Source organism: Pinus tabuliformis, chromosome X (assembly GCF_031772625.1).
Source record: "Pinus tabuliformis cultivar Carrire ecotype Pingquan chromosome X, CPIR1, whole genome shotgun sequence".
In the NCBI taxonomy this organism is placed as follows: Eukaryota; Viridiplantae; Streptophyta; class Pinopsida; order Pinales; family Pinaceae; genus Pinus; species Pinus tabuliformis.
In genome coordinates this window covers 1,220,468,089-1,220,481,905 of record NC_142308.1, presented here as the reverse complement: position 1 = coordinate 1,220,481,905, position 13,817 = coordinate 1,220,468,089, and the positions used below count along the sequence as shown (strand labels likewise).

General features: G+C 39.8%; 1 pseudogene; it reads right to left on the bottom strand.

The window, feature by feature from the left end:
- Positions 1–8,563, bottom strand: part of LOC149144356 (GDSL esterase/lipase ACHE pseudogene) — a 29,221-nt pseudogene extending 20,658 nt beyond the window's left edge.
- Between the last annotated feature and the right edge of the window lie 5,254 nt (positions 8,564–13,817).

Here is a 13,817-nt window from a genome sequence, read left to right as displayed (position 1 = left end):
CCGGATGCAAAGACCAGCAATGTTCATCATCATGTCCATCCTTCTTGCAGTGAGTGCATGAAGGTTTGGCCTTTTGTACAACATTTGCCTTCCTCTCTTTCCATTTCTGCTTCCTCTTTTCCTTGTTCTTGCTTGCAGTGGGTTTTGATGATCCCCCAATCTCTGGGTTCACATTCTTGCCTCTAGCCTCTAGATGGGTAGCCTGAACAAATACCTCATCTATGCTAGTAGGGTTAAACATGAGAATGGTGTGCTCAAATAACTATGTAGACCACCTATATACTTCAGCAAAGTTTCAGGTGAGTCTAAAGAAATGCCTAGAATCAAAGCTCTTTTTCTAAATTCTTGGGTGTAGCTTTATACACTCTGCCATTTTAATTGGCGAAGAGTTTTCCAACTCATCATAGCTTGCTACATATAAGCTAGTGGATAGAATTTTTTTTAATTGCAGAAACAAATTCACTCCAGACAGAAAGAATTTTACCATGCTTCTTCAAGTCAGCTTGTGTCCTGCCTTCCCACCATACCAAGGTAGTTCCTCCAAGGCATAGGCTGGCCAACTGAATTTTACTCCTGTCTGAATCAATGGTCTACACCCTGCAATAAACATCAATCTGTCTAATCCAGTTATCTAGCTTCTCTACATTTAACTCTTCATCATATATTGGCAAATCAAATTTAACATCTAATTTAATCAAAGATGTCTTCTTCTTTTTATTTTCAGGGCTATCAGGAGGTGTGGATAGAGGAGCCTCTTTTCCTTTCCCTTTGCCTTCAGAATGGCCATCTATAAGAGATTCTTTTGTTCCCTTGTCTTGTTTTGAAGTTGAAGAATCTTCACTTCGACCTTTCTTAAATTATCTATACATTTCTTCTACCATGGCTCTCATGGTCATGAAATTGTCCATGAACTGAGGGTCTGATGCCAAGGGATTTTCTTCTGCCATTTTCCTCCTAGGATAGACTCTACCAATTTCTGGGTTAGTTTCAACCAGCTCTCCTTCTCCTAATTTAAGCTTTGACCTAGTTAGCATTCACATACAGTCCAGCACAAGCTTGTCTAACCTTAGCAACCTAAATCTCTGATACCACTTGATCTGATAATGAGATCTAATACAAATAATAAGGTATTACAGACTTATGTGCATGGATTAGTCTATGTCATTTTATGCAATGGATCGATAAGATTGCGAAATGCACAGGGAATGAAGTAGTAAACAAAACATAATAGACAACACATAACACAACAAATTTAATGAGGAGTTCACCCAATACTCCTAGGATACATCTCCTGGTCCAGACTTCAGTGGTGGCCTCTCTATTATGTCTTCAAGAAGAGTTATTTTTACAACAGTGAGCTCTATTTGAGCCTCACACACAACAGAATACAATAACAAGAGCTTTACTTGAACCTCTCAATTTCTCTATGAGTACACAGACTCCCTCAATGCTCTTTATCTCTATGCTAACTCTGTCTTGACATTTTCCTGCAATATTTCCCCCTTTGCTTCGCTCTCTGTCTGTGGCTTTAAAGCCAATGCTGCTTGTTCATTTCAGGTTCCTGTCTCTCGGTCTCCCCGGCCTCTGCACGCTTTGAATCCCTCTACCAGCATTACACAATCATTTCTTAACGCATAGAGAGGAGGTGGCCACCCATTCTGTAACGCCAGAGTGCCTCGGGCCTCTACAACTCCTGAAATAGCTGTGCTCTGTTAAACACAGGGAAAATGTATTTTCACAGAGAAATTCTGCCAAAACTCAATATATCGAACTTTAAAAGTCCTTAAATATGATTCATTCCTCTATCGAGTCCGCCCACAAGTCGCTATCGCATATCAGAAGGGCCCGTCCCTTTGCATTTCAGAAATATATTACAACTGTGAAAATGCATTAAAATGGCTTTCCTTCGGACTTGAAATTATATAGAATAGCCTTAAGGCACCCTTTCGGGTCTGGCTTATCGCATCGACATTTTCCCCTTCGCATTTCGTTTAACAAATGAAACTGTGACAATACATTAAAAAATGGTGTTTATCGGATCTCAAGATCCATACAATATGGCCTATAATATTATCGAGTCCGGTCCATCAGATCACATATATGCATATAACCCTCGCTCCTTTGTATTTGCTGACTGCGATTTGGCGCCGCAAAGTGGGCCGTCGATCTGCACGCTTAATCGACGGTCCTCGTTGACCCTGCCAATCGCTATTGCATTGCCCATGAGATCTCCACCGATCGTTGCCACAACTCTTATGTGGGTTCTGTCGATAAGCATCGATAGCCACTGCCGATAACGATTCGCCGATCGGATCTGGACCATTGATCGGCTAGATCCAACGGCTACTATGTATTTCACTGTTCCATCTCTGATAGCTCCATTTTCTCTATTTTCACAGGTTTTGGGCTTCCCGATAGTGTTTCCCCGCCATGCTAAGGGTGTTCCTCTTGCGATAATTTTGATCTTTGGCATGATTTTTAAAGAATTTATGAAGACTTAGACAGCATTCTCGGATCCATTTGGATCAAACTAGATGGAGAATTCCAACCGGAGCCTCAATGTATATTGCAGAAAAAGGTGCTCATGCTTCAGAACCAAGAAATCGAGCAAGTTAAAGTGAAATGGAAGAACTTTGGGCCTGATGAAGCTACATGGGGGATGGAAGATCAGATGCAGGCTATGTATCCTTCCTTGTTTTCCGATTGAGACAAAGCAATTTTGGCATGGTGTTTTTCTATGTTGTTTTGCTATATGTCTTGGTATATGTTTGGTATATGTTTTGGTAATGTTGTTATATGTACATAAGTATATGGATGTAAATACCGCCATGAGCTATTTTATAAATCTGCAATAAGCGGTATGGGTGTCATGTCATTATGATGTTATGTTGTTATGTTTTCATGTTGGTTTTCTTTTCAACGAGGTGATCATTGTAAATACTACAACGACCTAAGTTATAAAGCTCCCTCGGCAGTATGTTTTGCTTACAATAGTCTTGTGGTTATAGGTTTTGTTGAACACCGAGGACGGTGTTCCCCCAAGGGGGAGGGTTTTGTAACAGCCCTAGTGAAAATTCCATGTAATAAAAGTTAATAAAGGGAAAATAATAACCAAGATTGATGGGACACTTATTCCAAGCTGAATGTTGGGAAAAATCCTAGTGATGGGGATCACTTGTGATTGTTTAATGGCTAGGGAATTGGCAAAGGAAATGGCTAAGGCTTTAGAAAGGAAAAATAGAATTTTTGGCACATTTATTTATGAAAATAATGGAAATTATGAGAAAAGGGAGGTGAAATGTCACACATTGCATGTGAGGAGGAAAATGAAAGAAAGTAATGGAAAATGAAGAAATAGAGGCCAAATTCATAAAAAGGCTTTTGAGGATAGTTGGTAACCTTTTGTCAGTTTAGTTTTGGAGCTCTCTCATTATTCTCTCTCTCTCATATTCTTGGAGACTTAGAGTTTTCTTGGAGCACTCTTGGAGGGTGTGGCATACTTGGATTTTTGGAGCAAGAAGGCAAAGGAAGAGAAGGAAGGTGCAAGAGGACATCGGGATCAATAACTACAGCGGAATTTTCTTGTAGGTACTGAGTTGCATGTATGTTTTCCTCACTAGTTTTGGCATGCATGGCATATGCATGTTCATTTTTGGTCATGATATATCAATGGCATGGAGGATTGCCTAGATTGACAGTGGATCTCCTAGCCTTTCCATTTCCTAGATAGCCATGGAGAATGTGGGTTTATTTCCTTGTTTTGTTTTTGGTTGGTTCTCATGTTTTCTTAGCTTGGGTTGAGTTACTAGTTCTTGGAGCCTTTGTTGGAAAAACGCTCTGGATCCCTGTAACAACTTGGGTTGAGTTACTCATCCCGTATTCTTGGTTGGAAAAACACTTTGGAGCCCTTGGTGGATTGAGTTACTAGTCCTGGGGCCTTGGTTGGACAAACGCTCTGGATCTCGGTGACAGTTGTGGGTTGAGTTACTAGTCCTAGAGCCTTGGTTGTAACAAATTCTCTAGAGCCATAGATGGTTGGGATAGAGACTGATCTGATGATGGTTTTGTGATCTCCGACCATGAGGTGGAATCACTGTTTGATGGGTTGAGGTGGATGACCTCTAGAATCCCTGGATCAGTTTTGATTGATGTGTTCTATGAGATCCCACATTGATGCTTGGAATATGGCATGGGGGTGAATGCCTAAAGGGATATTTGACTCTGCCATTATATGGTCAGGTGGAACGTGGTACTCCCATACCGGGTTGGATTTTGCATCATTAATATGAGGTTATTTCTCCTTGTATTTCTATGAGTATTATACGAGTTTATATGTGGATTCTATGGCTCTTGTATCCTTGGAATTTATGTTGCTATTATGTTAGTTATTTATATGTTTTATGACAGTAGATATGTATGGCTCTCATCATGTTTTTACTTGTAAATGAATGATCAATGTATTTGTGACCTAATGGATCAAACAACGGTTGATGTGTTGAGGCATCAATGTTTCTTAGAGATTCTCAACTAAGTATGAGACCCTTATGCTTAGATCTGTTATTTACACCTGTAGATTACATATTTGTGATATGTTTGACGAAATGTCTATCATGGCTAGTAGGGGTCCAGTCAATGTCTTATTCAGGTAATTGCATGAGCACTGTTGTTTTCATGTTATCTTGTTGTTTTGAAGGTATCATGCAATTTTGGCTAGTGACCTAGGCTCTGGACCTGAAAATGTGACTTAATTCCCGGGAACGCTAGCATAGAACTGACAAAAAGAGTCACTAAACACTGGCTTGCAGGCTTGTGAGAGTGTCCAGAGGTCCCTGGATGTTAGCATGCCCATAGCATGAGAGCATCCAGAGGTCAAATTGTCCAAAAGCTTAGTGGGACCCAAGGGTTGGTTGCCTGAAAGGTTGGATTGGCTCCTAAGGGTTCTAATGTTGATGTTGAATGTCTATATGGTGTGTTTTCTTTGGTTCCACTTCCTTAACATGACTTAGGAGGTCGAATCACATCATAGTGGCCTGTCGCCACATGTTTACCTCGATTGGCCGATTGCTTGGGTAGATGTGGGAGGAGGGTGTTATAAAGACAAGATATGGTAAGCATTGTGTTGATCACAATTTTCAGGTTGGAGATGAAGTTTGGCTTTACATAGAAAGGAGAGGCATCAAGGAGTAGGTAAAAAATAGAAACCAATCATATATGGACCTTTTAAGATTTTAGAACAGAATGGTAATAATTCCCTCTAGTTGGATTTGTCTCCATATATGCATGTTTATGCAGTTGTTAATATTGAGAAATTGAGATTATATGAGCCTCCTTTGATTGAAGATCAAGGAGATAATGTTCAGATTCCTTCAATAGAATATTTCTCTCCTAAATTTCTTTAAGAATTGCAACAAGATACTACCCTTGATAGAAAAACAAGAACTTCAAAAAGAGGGAACGTGAAGGACCTTCGTGTGGGGCTCAAAGGTAAAAATTGAAGCAAATCCAAATGGATTGAGATTAGAAGGGTGAGGGAACTGTAACCTCACCTGTTTGTTGACTGAAAATGATCTTTTGGAGGTCCAAAAGCTTCTAGTGGGGAGGAATGATCTAGGAGACCAGTAAAGTACTCAAAATTCAAAGTGCTCAAAAGTGCTCAAAACTGGTGATCTCATCGCTTTGAATCCAATGCAACTTGAATCACTCCAAACCGATATTGTATGCTCTTGATATCGTGTTCTGATCATTTTCCTAAATAAGTAAAAAATTTGAAGGTTGGATGCAGGACTACTGACTGGGTAGTCCGTACGCTGACTGGCAAGTTGACTATGTTTCTTGGGTCAATGGTAGGTTGCCAAGTGGCCTCATCGGATTGGCTTGAATTGGAAGGTTCATGACTAGTTGATGGAATGTTTTCATGGACCAATGAAAGGGCGCAATGTGGCCCAATCACAAGCTGCCACATGGCACCCTAGGGTTGTGCAAAATTTCTTTATGACCCAAATTGGCCTTCGTGGGGGTCAAACACAAAACCTCAAGCATATCATTGCAACACTCTATTGTTATGCTATCGGTGTGACTTAAGCCATATAGGCAAAAAGTCCTATTTAAAGTTTCATTGAATGGTATATGGGGGATGGGGTCGGGGATAAGCCTTAGCCCTCATTCACCTTACATCCACGAGACCACAGGAGGAGGGGAGTCGATGGCTCGGGCTTAGCCCCAGCCCAAGGTTCCAGAATTCCCATATAACCATAGTTCGCCTTGGAGATTTGGAGTGTTTAGAAAGGGGGATAGTAACAACCCAAGTCATGGTCTTATGTTGTGCCATGGGACCAAACCCTAGCAGAATTGAGCACTCACAAGAGAGGGTGTGGGATAAGGTCTTAGGCCAGGTCATATGGCGCAGAAAAAACCATGGGCGCGGATTAAACGGATAGGTGTGGATTTCGGGGGGGGAGCCCTAAGTTATGTCGAACCGATAAAACCATGGCATGAGGTACATGGGGCCTACGTCGGCAGGGGTGAGTGTTAGCCCCAACCCATGGGCATATGGCCTATGTGGCCCTATTTTTCTGCTTGAAGGGGTCATTGTGAATTTAAAGGTAGCGAGAAATTGCACCGAAAACAGCGCAAATCTTGTCGGCACTGAGCAAAAATGTCGCTTAGGGGTTCTGGAAAAGGTAGAATTCATAGACCAGTTAGCAGGGAAGTCCATTTTGTAGAGCAATTAGCAATAAAACTTCTATAAAGCACAACTTCTTCAGTTTTTGGCCAAATTAAGCCCAACAAGAGCCCAACTTGGGGTTTTTTACTATTCTAGAGTCATTGGAGACATTGTTTTTATAACCTAAGCATTGTAAATCTATGAAATCACATATTTGAGCACTTAATGAAAGAGGCCCAACACTGGAAGTTGGACTAGGGGATGTAGACCAGTAGGGGTGAACTCCTTTATCATTTTTTTGTCTTGTGTTGTTGTGTATGGCATATTTGCCTAAAAGACATAAAAAATTACTTACAAATTTTCCATAAACCTTCAAGATTAGATAATACAAATCATCGGCAGGGATCACTGGCCATTGGGCTAGTTGGGCTACATCTCATAGGTGGGGAGTGTTCCCATTGGTCAGAGTAGATCCCACCATATAGCTCATCCTGTAGGCCAAAGAGCCTGTAATTTTTAAAAGGGGAACTATAAAGGAGCATGGGATGATGTGAGGTTGAGATAGGTTGGCCTCCACGTAAACCTGGAGGCAATAAGATTGGTGTAGGAAGGACCCACCTGTCAAGTCTGCCTGATGGATCATCCTTGGAACACCAAGAGCACACAAGGAAGGGAGATGGGTGATTCATCACGGGATGTCGTGGCAGTGTCATGGTTGTGCAGTAATCGAGAGCATGAGTGGTGTGGAGGTATGGCCCATTGGCCACATGGCCCAGAGGACATACCTTGGGAGTATTAATTAGCGACATAAATGAGTAGCATAGTTGACGGAGTGTCGGGCCATCTAAACCTACAAATCAAAGGTGCAGGGCATCCCCATTGGCTGGGAATGGAGCCCACAAGATAGCTCATCCCTTAGGCCATTACCCTGTATTTTTGAAGGGGAGGTTGTTGAGAAGTTCCATGGTGATAGTTTCAAGATGACATGTCCTAGAGAGACCCACCTCAGTTGAATAAAAAGAAGTAGCCGCAAGGAGTCGCCAGAAGCGGGATGGCGTGTCCCTGAGGCCTTATCCCGGAGGTGTAAGGGAAGGCATGAAGGAGGGTGTTGGGATAATAAGCATCAAGATCACGTGGTGACATAACCACTTGGTCCAATCAGAAGTAATGATATGTCGGGGGAATGGCCACAGTCTCCACGTTGCCCAAAGGTTCCATCCTGGAGGTTCGCGGAAGAGAAACTGAGAGAACATCAGGATAATGGGATCGGTGTGACGTGGTGGATGGGAGCTAGTGGAACCCCAAGTGCAGGAGTCATGGCTAGTTAATATTGGCTTGAGGGAGGAGGTTGGAATAATTGGCCCCATTTTGTCATTATACGCCCACTAAAGGTTTCGTCGGAACCGAAACCCGATTCCACGGGGTTCCTATGGCGGATTTGGGAATAGGAATGAACCTATCGTAATTATTATGGGTTTTCGGTCCTATGATCATTGGTATTCCTTTATCGCCAAATCCAAGGGTGACCCCCCTCATAAAACTCGCACACATTACCCTGTTGGAATAAGCGTGTGGTGGATCCGTGGTTTAAATGTGTGGGGTTCTGCTCGAGATTTGCACATCTATTATGTGACATTGTCGAGAACCATCAAAAGAAATTGGCATGGTGGATTGTTATTGGTGCTAGGGTGTAAAGGCATGGGGTCCATAGAATATGGGAGATGAAGCATGGGATTGGTTGTTTATGTGTGTGTGTGTGTCCTCCTACAAGTCTCCATTGATAAATGCACTCAACACATCAATTTGATGCACCTCCTGTCCACGACGAGAAGCCAGAGCAAGCACTATGCTGATGGAGACCATACAAGCCACGGAAGCAAAGGTCTTGGTGTAGTCCATGCCCTCCTGTTGAAAGAATCCCTTAGCCACCTATATATATATATATATATATATATATATATATATATATATATATGGAAGCAGATGATTTATGCATAACTAAATAAGTTAAAGCAAATTACCGATCTAAGAAAGGTGGGGAAATTCCATAATTCCTAACTTAATGAATTAAAGTCCCCGAGGGAAGAATCGATAAGGAAGAATGTATAAATATATATATATATATATATATATATATATATATATATATATATATATATATATATGACAAGAGGAATTGGATTATCAAGTATCATCCATCCCACTGGGCAAGTGGGGTGGTTCGTTATAGGTGGTATATATATATATATATATATATATGGAAGCAGATGATTTATGCATAACTAAATAAGTTGAAGCAAATTACCGATCTAAGAAAGGTGGGGAAATTCCATAATTCCTAACTTAATGAATTAAAGTCCCCGAGGGAAGAATCGATAAGGAAGAATGTAGAAATATATATATATATATATATATATATATATATATATGACAAGAGGAATTGGATTATCAAGTATCATCCATCCCACTGGGCAAGTGGGGTGGTTCGTTATAGGTGGTATCAAAGCATCCATGTTCAACACTTGGACTGGATGGGATCTATCATGAGCAAGCAATGAATTTTAGAAATTAACTAAAACAATTATCTAGATGTTAAAATTCATTCTAAACAAATTAATTGCAAACCTAATTGGAATATTCACTCTATGGTCTATTTAAAATGGAAAAAGACTAAACGGTTGGCATGGTTGAACAAATCAACAACTGTAATAATTTGTGAAATTTGCAGGTCTGTATATTACAGTTAGTGATTTGTTGTTTTTCTATAATCATGCACTAATGTGGATGTTTGTTGTAGATAGCCCATCACATCATCTCTATAAGAGAAATATTATGGGCATAATTTTGTTTTTTATTTATTAATTATGCACTAATAATGGAATTTCTTGTTGTATGATTGATGCAAATTATTGGCATATGGAAAAGGTTGTTTTTTCATAGTAGAGATAGTAATGGTAGCTCCATTAATGTAAGGCTCATAATCATTTATTTATCACATGAAATATATAACAGTATATGTGATTGACAAAACATCACAAGCATCCTGAAATAGAGATAACTCAGCAATGAGGACTGGCATGGTGCAGTACAACTCTGATTAAACACAACATGGAAGTGATGAGGTCAGGACCAATGAAGAAGAAAGATCAGTTGACCAAGGGGGAGGAAATCACTCTCCACATTTGATGGATACCTTGAGAAGCCTAAGGGCTAGATTTACAAGCTTCAAGGAAGATAATGGGAGGTTAGTAAGAGCTCAAGAAAGGAAAGGTGAGATAAATGTGGTGATTCTGCAAAGTCCCTGATGTTTACAAAGATAGAGGTAACCTCAGATGACGACTAGTCATAGAGACAAGAGGAGCCCTCGGGAGTTAGAGGAGAATACCAATGGGGCAAATGATAGTAGGTCCAGAAAGAAGCATAGGCATGAAAGTGAATACATTGTGCCAATAAATGTACCATTGAGCACCCCAAGAGGAGGAACCAGTACACATGTGCATCATTCTAGAAGACCATCTAGTTCTTCTAGCAGGAGGCACCACCATCATTCTCATGATCACCATCATCATCATCTGGAAGGAATGGAAAAGGATTTCATGCCTGAGGAATTCAAGAAATCCAAGCCACCCACATTTGATGGGGATATGAAGAAATTAGAAGAGGAAGAAGCTTGTTTTTTGGGCATGATGAAATTTTTCAGAATTCATGATTATTCTGAAAATATGAAAGCTAGGATTTCCACCTATAACTTGAAGGGAAAAGTATACATATGGTGGGAATACTTGAAAAACGTTATAGGCATTGCTAAGAAGGAATTGGCCTAGGATGAATTTGAAAAACCCTTCAAAGTGAAATATTTATTTTGAGTGCTACTATGATTGGAAGGAAAAGGAGTTCTACGAACTCAAGATGGGACCAATGATAGATAATGAATATGTTACCAAGTTCTTGGAATTATTGAGGTATGTCCCCTATCTCAAAGATGATAAAGCCAAGATTCAAAGATTTATTAATGGGCTACTTATGGAATTTAGAGATAAAATTGAGTTGTTGGAACCACCAACTCTGAAGGATGTTATTAAGAAGTTGAAGTAGTGTTATGGGAAAGAAAAACGAAGGCCAAAAATTAGGGTAATTGGCAGGAAAAGAACAGTATTGAAACTAAGAATAATTGGCCCAAGAAAAGGTCAGAAAAGAGGGAACGTAAGCATCCAACCCTTGTAAAGCAATTTCATCAGAAGGCCAATATTGTTGTTAAAAGAAATGTGTAGCAACTAGCAGTAGGGCAGTTTAAGCTTGAAGGTCGAGAGACGCTAAAGTATTGGACATGTGGTGAAAACCATAGGAAAATAGATTGTCCGCATCATCAAAATGTTGGACCAAATATTTACAGTTCCCAATAAGCTCGCATTATGGGTGAGGTAGCTCAAGATTTACCCAAAATTTAAGAAGTCGTAGACAACCGCCAGGTAGAAAACCAATAATCCATCATTGAGATGGAAGGTAAGTTGAATAATCAAATTTCTTCTATTCTAATTGATCCAGGTTCTAATTACAGTTATATTAGCCGAGATCTTGTTGAAAAATGAAAATTGGTCAAGGAGTTTCATGAAGAACCATGGTTGGTTCAATTGGAAACTGTAAACAAAAGAAAATTTAATCATTAGGTGAGGTCATGTACGTTTGATCTTAGTGGCATGCCTACTAGATCCCATCCTAATATATTTCCGTTGGGTGCATACAACATATTATTGGGAATGAATTGGTTATGTTTACATAGGAACAAAGTGGAATGTTTTCAAAAGGAGATTGAATTCATAGTTGAGCAAGGAAAAATAAGAGTTTTGTAGGGCAGGAAAAAGCCTACTTAAGTGAAGTTGATCATGGCCATGCAGGCCAAGCGCAATAATAAAAATAGATGCATGTTGTTTGCAGTACAAATCTCCAGTGATGAGAGAGCTGGAAGTGATGCTGAGAAGAAATAAAGTGAACTGTTGAAAAGGTACCTGGTCCTGCAGCAATATGAAAATGTGTTTCCTGTGGAGATTCCTAGATTACCTCCACACATAGAGGTAGATTTCTCTATTTAGTTGGTACCTGGAGCAGCACCAACATCCAAGGCACCATACAAGATGAGTACCCTTGAGTTGGTTGAGCTAAAATTGCAGCTAAAGGAAATGTTGGACAATGGATACATAAGGCCAAGTGTGTCTCCATGGGGAGCACTTGTATTGTTTGTAAAGAAGAAAGATGAAACCCTCAAATTATGCATTGACTACCAGAAATTAAACAAGGTGACCATAAATAACAAATACCCATTTCCAGAATTGATTATCTCTTTCATCATTTGAGAAAAGCAACAATGTTCTCCAAGATAGACTCGAGGTAAGGATATCATTAAGCAAGGATCAAGGAGGAGTACATTCATAAGACTACTTTTAGGACAAGGTATGGACACAACGAATTTTTAGTGGTTCCTTTTGGGCTTACTAATGTCCATGCCATGTTCATGTGCTTAATGATAGTGTGTTGTGTCCTTATTTGAAAAGTTTTTCATTGTTATTGTTGATAATATATTAGTGTACTCAAGGATTGAGGAAGAGCATGAAACACATTTGGTTGCAATACTACAAATGTTAAGGGAGCACAAGCTCTATGAAAAGCTCAGTAAGTGTGACTTTTTCCAATCACAAATACATTATTTCGGGCATATTATCTCTAAAGAAGGGATAGATGTTGATCTTGAAAAGATCAAAGCCATAATGGAGTGGCCAAGGCCAAAGAATATGAATGAAGTCAGATCATTCATGGGATTGGCGGGTTATTATAGTATATTTATCAAAAATTTCTCCAAGATAGGCCACCCTATCACACCCTTGCAAAGAAAGGAAAGAGATTTGAGTGGACAGCTTAATGTGCAGCAATCTTTGACCAATTGAAACAATTGCTCACAAATGCACCAGTGTTGAGGATTTCAAATCCTGACAAGGATTTTGTGGTGTGCACAGATGCCTGCAAGGAAGGACTCGAAGGAGCCTTGATGCAAGAAGGGCAAGTAGTGTGCTATGAGTTGAGGAAATTAAATGAGCATGAGATAAATTATTTGACTTATGATTTAGAGTTGGATGTCATAATTCATGATTTGAAGACGTGGAGGCATTACCTCCTTGGTAGAAAATTTACCCAAATGGCAAATCATAGTGGGCTCAAGTATTTGTTTGAGCAACCCAAGATAAATGCAAGATAGGCTAGATGGTTGGCCATACTCAAAGATTTTGAATTTGAAATCAAGTACATCGAAGGAAAGGAAAATAGGGTTGTCGATGCACTTAGTAGGAGGATTCAGGTGAATCACTTGGTAGCTACAAACTCTTGCAAAATGGACCTGGTAGAGAGGGTCAAGAATGCAGAACAACATGATTAAAAATATCAACAAATGAAAGAAGATTTGCTACAAAGTGGTGAGGATGAGGAATATCATCTCACTGATGACAACTTAATTAGGTTCAAAAACAGAATTTATGTTCCAAACTGTCATGAATTAAAAAATCTCATAATGAAAGAGTTCCATGTCAAGTCATATTTAGGCCATCCAAGGTACCAGAAGACCCTCATGGCCATTAAAAAGTTTTATTATTGGTCAATTTTGAAGAAAGAGGTGGTTGATTTCATGGCTAAATGCATAGAATTCCAGCAAGTGAAGGTTGAATGCAAGCATCCAGTAAGGCTATTACAGCCCATTACCATTCCAGAATGGAAGTGGGAGGTAATTTCTATGGATTTCATTATAGGTTTTCCTAGAACCTCTAGGCAACATGATGCAATCATGGTGGTAATTGACAGGTTGAGCAAAGTGGTTCATTTTGTGGCAGTCAAATCTGCTAATTTTTCTAGTGACGTGGCATAAATCTTCAGAAAGGGGATTGTGAGACTACATGTTATCCCCAAGGAAATCATTTCAGAACGAGATGCTAAGTTCACTTAAAGGGTTTGGAAGGAAGTGTTTGTAGTTTGTGGACTGAGTTGGCATTTAGTACGACATATCATCCACAAACATATGGGAAAACAAAGAGGAAAAATAGGATCTTAGAGGACATGTTGAGGATGTATGTGATGCATCATCCTAATAAGTGGGAGGAGTACCTGCCACTTG